Below are 8,667 nucleotides of genomic sequence, written 5' to 3'. Positions count from 1 at the left end.
GTCTAAGGAAGGGGTCAGGTTTCAGTTTTCTGCTTATGGCTAGCCAGTTTTCTTAGCACCATTTATTGAATAGAAAATCCTTTCACCCATTTATTGAATAGAAAATCCTTTCACCATTGCTTGTTTTTGTCAGGTTTGTCAAAGATCAGATGGTTGTACACGTGTGGTGTTATTTCTGAGGTCTCTGGTTTGTTCCATTGGTCTATAGATCTGTTTTGGTATCAATATCATGCTGTTTTGGTTACTTCAGTCTTGTAGTATAGTTTGAAGTCAGATAGCATGGTGACTCCAGCTTTTTTCTTTTTGCTTAGGATTGTCTTGGCTATGCAGAGTCTTCTTTGACTCCATATGAAATTCTGTGAAGAATGTCAATGGTAGTTTGTTGGGAATAGCATTGAATCTATAAATTACCTTGGGCAATATGGCCATTTTCATGATATTGATTCTTCTTATCCATGAGAATGAAATGTTTTTCCATTTGTTTGTATCTTCTCTTATCTCCTTAAGTAGTGGTTTGTAGTTCTTGAAGAGGTCCTTCACATCCCTTGTTAGCTGTATTCCTAGATATTTTATTCTTTTTGTAGAGATTGTGAATCAGAGTTCATTTATGATTGTCTCTCTGCTTGTTTATTGTTGGCGTATAGGAATGCTTGTGATTTTTGCACATTGATTTTGTATCCTGAGACTGCTGAAGTTACTTATCAATTTAAAGAGTTTTTGAGTTGAGATAATGTGGTTTTCTAAATGTAAAATAATGTCTGCAGACAGAGCCAGTGTAACTTCTTCTCTTTCTATTTGAATACACGTTTCTTTCCCTTGCCTGATTGTTCTGGGCATAACCAAAGGCAAAAACCACATAACTGTCTGAATAGATGCAGAAAAGTCCTTTGATAAAATTCAGCATCCCTTCATGTTAAAAACTTTCAACAAACTAGGTTTTGATGGAATATATCTCAACACAATAAGAGCTATTTATGACAAACCAACAGCCAATATCATATTGAATGGGCAAAAGCTGGATTATATTTATTGATTTGCATATGTTGAACCAGTCTTGCATCCCAGGCATGAAGCTGACTTAATTGTGGTGAATAAGTATTTTGATGTGCTGCTGGATTCAATTTGCCAGTATTTTACTGAGGATTTTCATGCTGATGTTCATCAGGGATATTGGCCTGAAATTTTCTTTTTTTGTTGTGTCTCTTCCCAGTTTTGGTGTCAGGATGATGCTGGCTTCATGAAATGAGTTAGGGATGAGTCCTCCTTTTCAATAGTTTGAAATAGTTTCAGAAGGAATGGCACCTGCTCCTCTTAGTACTTCTGTTAGAATTTGGCTGTGAATCTGTTTGGTCCTTGGCTTATTTTTTGGTTGGTAGGCTGTTAATACTTCCTCAGTTTCAGAACTAGCTTTGTAGCTAGTTTCAGAACTTTTGTAGGGGAGCAGCCTGTCTGCTCGTATCCCCCTCCCCGCTTTCAACTCTCCCTTTTGTGGGATGGGCAGTTCCTTTTCACAAGCTTTCTTGGTATTAGTTCAAATTTCTGACCTTGTCTGCAGTAACAAGGCACCTGTCTGGCCAGAGTGCCAGCCTGGGCTGTCATCTGGGTCTGCGACTCTGGGTGGTTCTCAGCACCCTCCTCGTCTCGGCTAGATGCCTTTGGGCTGCTTTTGCTGCCTTTTTTTGGGGGCTAATCCTGCTGTTCAACCAGTCCTTTTAAAACAAAACCGGTACCTCACTCTGAGATGTGGATATCGCTCTGGTTCTGTCTCACTTGGTATCTGCACTCCGGAGAAGCTTCCTTTTGGCCGTCTTCCCTGGCAATCCCAAAGCTAGGTGATTTATTTAAAAGAAGGGGTTTAGTTGGTTTATGGTCCTATGCTGTACAGGAAGTGTGATGTTGGCATCTCCTTCTGGTGAGGGCCTCAGAGAGCTTACAATCTTGGTGGAAGGTGATGGAAAGCCAACATGTCACATGGTGAGAGTAGGAGCAAGAGAGAAGTGGGGAGGTGCACTTTTCAACAACAAGATCTTGTGTGAACTTAGAATGAGAACTCCCTCATCACCACAGGAATAGAACTAAGCCATTCATTAGGCTCCATCCTCATGATCCAAACACCTCCCACCAGGTCCCACCTCCACCACTAGGGGTTACATTTTAACATGAGATTTGGTGCAGAAAAATATACAAACCATATCATATATTTTGGATAGTAACCCCTTATCAGATGTATGGTTTGCAAATATTTTCTCCCATGGCACGTATCATCTCTTCACTCTGCTAATTGTTTCCTTTGCTGTACAGGAGCTTTTTAGAGTGATACAATCCCATTTGCCTCTTTTTGCTTTTGTTGCCTATACTTTTGGGGTTATATCCAAAATATTGTCCAGACCAATGTCATGAAGCTTTTCCCTTATGTTTTCTTTTAGTAGCTTTACTACTAAAAGAAAGTTTCAGTAGTTTAGTGGAATTACTAAGTTTCAGGTCTTAATTTGTCTTTAATCCATTCTGAGTTAATTTTTGTATATGATGCAAATTAGAATCTAATTTTATTCATCTGCATGTGAATATCCAGTTTCCCCCACATGATTTGTTGAAGAAACTATCCTTTCCTCATTGTTTCTTTGTGGCACCTTTATTACAACTCAATTGTTCATAAATACTTGGGGTTATTTCTGAATTCTATCCTGTTTGACTGGTTGTTATGTCTGTTTTTATGGCAATACTGTGCTGTTTTGATTAATATAACTTTGTAATATATTTTGCAGTTAGGTACTGTGATGCCTCCAGCTTTTTTCCTTTTGGTCAAGATAGATTTGGCTATTCAGGGTCTTTTGTGTTTCCACACAAATTTTAGGTTTTTGTTTTTTCTGTTTCTGTAAAGAATGACATTGGAATTTTGATATGGATTACACTGAATCTGTAGATTGCTTTGGATATTATGGACATCCTAGCCGCATTAATTCTTTCAATTCATAATTATGACTTTCCATTTACTTCTGTTTTCTTCAGTTTCTTTCATCAATGCTTTATAGTTACCAATATATAGATCTTTACTTCCCTGGTTAAATTTATATCAAGGTATTTTATTTATTTTTTGTTGTTCTTGCTAATGAGATTGTTTTATTAATTTTTTATTCAGATAGTTTGTTGTTAGTGGTGAAATGCTACTGATTCTTGTATGTTGATTTTGTATTCTGCAAATTTAATGAATTTGTCAGTTATAATGGTTTTTATTTGGTGAAGTCTTTAAGGTTTTCTATATATAATATCATACCATCTGTAAACAGTATCAATTTAAGTACTTCCTTCCAATTAGGATTTTTTTATTTCTTTTTCTTGCCTAATTGCATAGGCTTGGACTTCCAGTAAAATGTTGGAAAGAAGTAGTGAGATTGAACATTCCTGTCTTGTTCTAGATCTTTGAGAAAATGCTTTAAACTTTTCACTGTTGAGAATATTAGCCATGAACTTGTCACTTAAGGCCTTTATTGTGTTGTGGTACATCTTCTCTACCAAATTTGTTGAAAGTTTTAATTATGAAATGAATTAGAATTTCATCAAATTCTTTTTCTATACCTATTGAAATGATCCTATAACTTTTGTCCTTCATTCTGTTAATAAAATCAGAAACAAAAGAGGCGACATTACATTTGATACTACAGAAATACAAAGGTTCCTTTGGGAGGCCGAAGTGGGTGGATCACCCGAGGTCAGGAGTTTGAGACCAGCATGGGCAACATGGTGAAACCCTTTTTCTACTGAAAACTACAAAAATTAGCCAGTGTTGTGGCAGGTGCCTCTAACCCCAGCTACTCAGGAGGCTGAGGCAGGAGATCACTTGAATCTAGGAATTGGAGGTTGCAGTGAGCTGAGATTGTGTATTGCACTCCAGCTTGGGTGACAGAGCAAGACTCTGTCTCAAAAACAAAACAAAACAAAACAAAACAAAACAAAACAAAAAAACAAAAAAAATGTCACAGGAAACTACTGCGAGCAATTATACTCCAATAAATTGGATAACTTGAAAGAAATAGATAAAGTTCTAGACACATACAACCTGCCAAGACTGAATCATGAAGAAACAGAAAATCTGAATAGACCAATAGTGGACAAATAGATTCAATCAGTAATAAAAAGTCTCCTATTAAAAAAAAGCCCAAGACTGATTGGCTTCATAGCTGAATTCTACTAAACATTTAAAAAAGAACTAATTTGAATCGTTTTCAAATTCTTCCAAATAAATGGAAGAGAAAGGAATATCTTCAAGCTCATTTTATGAGGGCAGCATTATCCTAATGCTAAAACTGGATGCAGACACTACAAAAAAAGAAGTTACAGGCCAATATACCTGATGAACATAGATGCAAAAATATTCAACAAAATACTGGAAAAACAAATTCAACAGCACATTAAAAAGATCATTCACTCTGATCAAATGGGATTTATCCCTGGGATTCAAAGCTATTGCAACATATGCAAATCAATAAATGTGATATTCTATATGTGGTTCTGATTTCATCCCCCCTTCTCAATTATTTTCTCTGTCCTATATCATAAATGTTTTTTTAAATGTGTTGCCATCAACCTTAAAATATGCTTCAGAAAAATTCTCAATCTTTTTGCTTTTAAAGCTTACCAATTTGTTCTAATCTGAGAAACTTTAAAAACAACAGAATTTGAATGATTCTGACTGAATTGATTGGGGTGGGGCATACACATCAGTATCTTTTCAACAGTCCTCACATTTGCCTTCTCCCTGGGTACCTCCTTACCTGATCAAATCCCATTTACCCTCTAGGATTCACCTAAATGTCATTTCCTCAAGGACATCTTCCTGAAGAATTTGATCTTAATCAGCTACCTTCATAGCTTTCTGTTTCCTTCCTTAGAGCATTGATCATATCTTTAGCAGTCCATCGCCTTAGCCACTCGGCCACCTCGTAACTTGGATGATCATATCTTTAATTCAGAGTTTCTAACCCTCAGCACCACTGATATTTTGGGCTGGATATAACTTTGTTGTGGGGGACTGTCCTGTGCCTTGTGGGAAGTTTTTCAACACCCCTGAACTCTGCCCATGGGATGCCAGAAGCACCTCATCGCCAGATGTGGCTACTAAAACTGTCTCCAAACATCACCAAATGGCCCCAGGAGGGAATCTCTACCTCTCACCCGGTTAGAACCACTGCTAACTCATGGTTATTTTATATATTGTCTGTCTTTCTCCTGTACTGTCAGCTCCAGAAGTGTGCTTGCTTTGGCAACACATATACCAAAATTGGAATGATACAGAGATTAGCATGGCCCCTGTCCAAGGATGACACACATTTGTGCAGCATTCCATTAAGAAAAACCCCAAAATCATCAGAAGAGCTTTCCTCTCTGTTAGATTCTCAAGGACACACCTTAATGCCTAGGGACATCCCAGATGCTGGACAAGAATTTGTTGAATAAATGAATGAATGAGATGGCTAAATCAAAATTTCAGAGCTCTAATGAGGGTGAAGACCACAGATGTCAATAGTGGTCAATAGAAGAAAAGGAAGGGATAGATCTGAACCACATTTAGAGAGCAGAAATTAAATTTTATGGGAACACAGTAACATCCATTCATTTGCATATGATCTACAGCTGCTTTTGTGCTATGGAAGGGGGAGCTGAGTAGTTGAAACAGAGACCACATGGCTCACAAAGCTTTAAATATTTACTGTTTGACCATTCACGAAAAGAGTTGGTTGACCCCCCATTTAGAGATTGTATTTAGAATATAAATCCTAAGTAAACTGTTATGAAAGTAGCTAAATGATTATTTGCAAAACAGATTTTCATTAAAAATTTTTTCTACCATTGCCCTATTTCTCACACACTAGAAATTTCCATGCACAAAAATGCACAAACAGGTATTGCGGAGACATTTTTTCCTGAGAAATATTTTATCCTGTTACTGGATTTTTTTTTTTTTTTTTTAGGGAATTTGAATGTACTCCACTCCTCTTTTCCTAGAAGGTCAGAACTTCTTTTTAAAAAATTTCAATCTTCTAGTTTTCTAAAGATTTTCTTGGGAACGAGGAAAAATTAAGAAAAAGGGTCTCAGTCCTCTGTGTAAAAAACTATTTTTTAATAGCTTTTGCCACGCTAAAGACACAAATTTGTTTATTTTGTGGCTGTTTATTTTATAGTTCGTTCACTGACTCATTCAACAAGCATTAAGAAATGCCTTCAGATAGAACAATAACAAGTACTGAAATTGAAACAGCAATTAATAGCCTACCAAGCAATATAAGCCAAGGACCAAACAGATTCACAGCTAAATTCTACCAGAGATAAAAAGAGGAGCTGGTACCATTCCTTCTGAAACTATTCCAAACAATAGAAAAAGAGGGACTCCTCCCTAACTCATTTTATGTAGCCAGCATCACCCTGACACAAAAACCTGGCAGAATGCAATGAAAAAAATTTCAGGCCAATATCCCTGATGAACATTGATGCAAAAGTCCTCAACAAAATATTGGCAAACCAAATCCAGCAGCACATCAAAAAGCTTATCCGCAACCTGAAGTGATTCCACTAACAGATGACCAAGAAGAAAATGAAGGTGAAAAAGCTCTAGGCAAGGACACACCTAGACTGCCTGGGAAAAGTGAAGGTTCCAGTGACCTAGAAAATACTCCAGGTCCTGATGATCCCTGGAAACTAGAGTGTGTGCATGGGCCTGCAAAGGGAAGCCACATCAACTCAGGTGGCACAAGATGAAACCAAGGAACAAAGAAATGGAACTAAATGACAATCCTCAGCATCTCAAGGCCTCTCCTGACTCTGGGGGAGTTCGGGAAGATAGCAGTACACGCTGTGGAGGAGGGTGGGGGTGGGGGGAAGGCAAGTCCCACGGAAGGACGGGGAATCCTTTGCTCTAATTTCTCCAGCTGCATTATGTTTCGTTTATCTGCAGAAAAAGAAAGAAAGAAAGAAAGAAAGAAAGAAAGAAAGAAAGAAAGAAAGAAAGAAAAAAAAGCTTATCCACCATGATTAAATCGTCTGTATCCCTGGGATGCAAGGCTGGTTCAACATATGCAAATCAATAAGTGTAATCCATCACATAAACAGAACCAAATACAAAAACCACATGATTATCTCAATAGATACAGAAAAGGCCTTCAGTAAAATTCAACACCGCTTCATGCTAAAAACTTTCAATAATCTAGGTATTGATGTAACATATCTCAAAATAATAAAAGCTATTTATGACAAACCCACAGCCAATATCATACTGAATGGGCAAAAGCTGGAAGCATTCCCTTTGAAAAGTGGCACAAACAAGGTTGCCCCCTCTAGCCACTCCTATTTAACATATTATTGGAAGTTCTGGCCAGGACAATCAGGCAAAAGAAAAAAAGAAAAGGGATTCAAATAGGAAGAGAGGAAGTCAAACTATCTCTGTTCGCAGATGACATAATTGTATGTTTAGAAAACCCCATTGTCTTAGCTCCAAATCTCCTTAAGCTGATAAGCAACTTCAGCAAAGTCTCAGGATATAAAATCAATGTGCAAACATCACAAGCATTCCTATACACCAATAGTACACAAATGGAAAGCTAAATCATGAATGAACTCCCATTCACAATTGCTACAAAGAGAATAAAATACCTAGGAATACAACTCACAAGGGATGTGAAGGATCTCTTCAAGAAGAACTACAAACCATAGCTTAAGGAAATAAGACAGGACACAAACACATGGTAAAACATTCCATGCTCATGGTTAGGAAGAATCAATATTGTGAAAATGGTCATACTGCCCAAAGTAATTTATAGATTCATTGCTATCTCCATCAAGCTGCCATTGACTTTCTTCACAGAATTAGAAAAAACTGCTTTAAATTTGATATGTAACCAGAAAGGAGCCCATATAGCCAAGACAGTCCTAAGCAACAAGAACAAAGCTGGAGGCATCACACTACCTGACCTCAAACTATATTACAAGCTACAGTAACAAAAACAGCAGGGTACTGGTAACAAAACAGATATGTAGACCAATGGAACAGAACAGAGGCCTCAGAAATAATGCCACACATCTACAACAATTTGATCTTTGGCAAAAATGACAAAAGCAATGGGGAAAGGATTCCCTATTTAATGAATGGTGTTGGGAAAACTGGCTCCAATATGCAGAAAAATGAAACTGGACCACTTCCTTACACCACAAAAATTAACTTAAGATGGATTAAAGACTTAAATGTAAGACCTAAAACCATGAAAACCCTAGAAGAAAACCTAGGCAATACCATTCAGGACATAGGCAGGGGCAAAGACTTCATGACTACAACACCAAAAGCAATGGCAACAAAAGCCAAGCTTGACAAATGGACATAATTTAACTAAGTAGCTTCTGAACAGCAAAAGAAACCGTCATCAGAGTAAATAGGCACCCTACAGAATGGGAGAAAAATTTTGCAATCTATCCATCTGACAAAGGCCAATATCCAGAATCTACAAAGAACTTAAACAAGTTTACCAGAGAAAACTCCATCAAAAAGTGGGTGAAGGACACGAACAGACACTTCTGAAAGGAAGACATTTATGTAGCCAGCAAACATATGAAGAAAAGCTCATCATCACTTGTCATTAGAGAAATGCAAATCAAAACCACAATGAGATATGATTTCATGCC

At 37.3% G+C, this 8,667-nt stretch overlaps 1 non-coding gene across 1 annotated transcript; it reads left to right on the top strand.

Annotated features, from left to right (window-relative positions):
- The first annotated feature begins 5,248 nt into the window (after nt 1-5,248).
- LOC120361707 (U6 spliceosomal RNA) lies at nt 5,249-5,350 on the top strand. The gene has a single exon (XR_005577847.1). It is a non-coding gene; the product is annotated as a U6 spliceosomal RNA (small nuclear RNA).
- Nucleotides 5,351-8,667: the final 3,317 nt, after the last annotated feature.

This window comes from Saimiri boliviensis, chromosome 13 (genome assembly GCF_048565385.1).
Source record: "Saimiri boliviensis isolate mSaiBol1 chromosome 13, mSaiBol1.pri, whole genome shotgun sequence".
Lineage (NCBI taxonomy): Eukaryota > Metazoa > Chordata > Mammalia > Primates > Cebidae > Saimiri > Saimiri boliviensis.
This window is presented reverse-complemented; position numbering and strand designations above follow the sequence as displayed.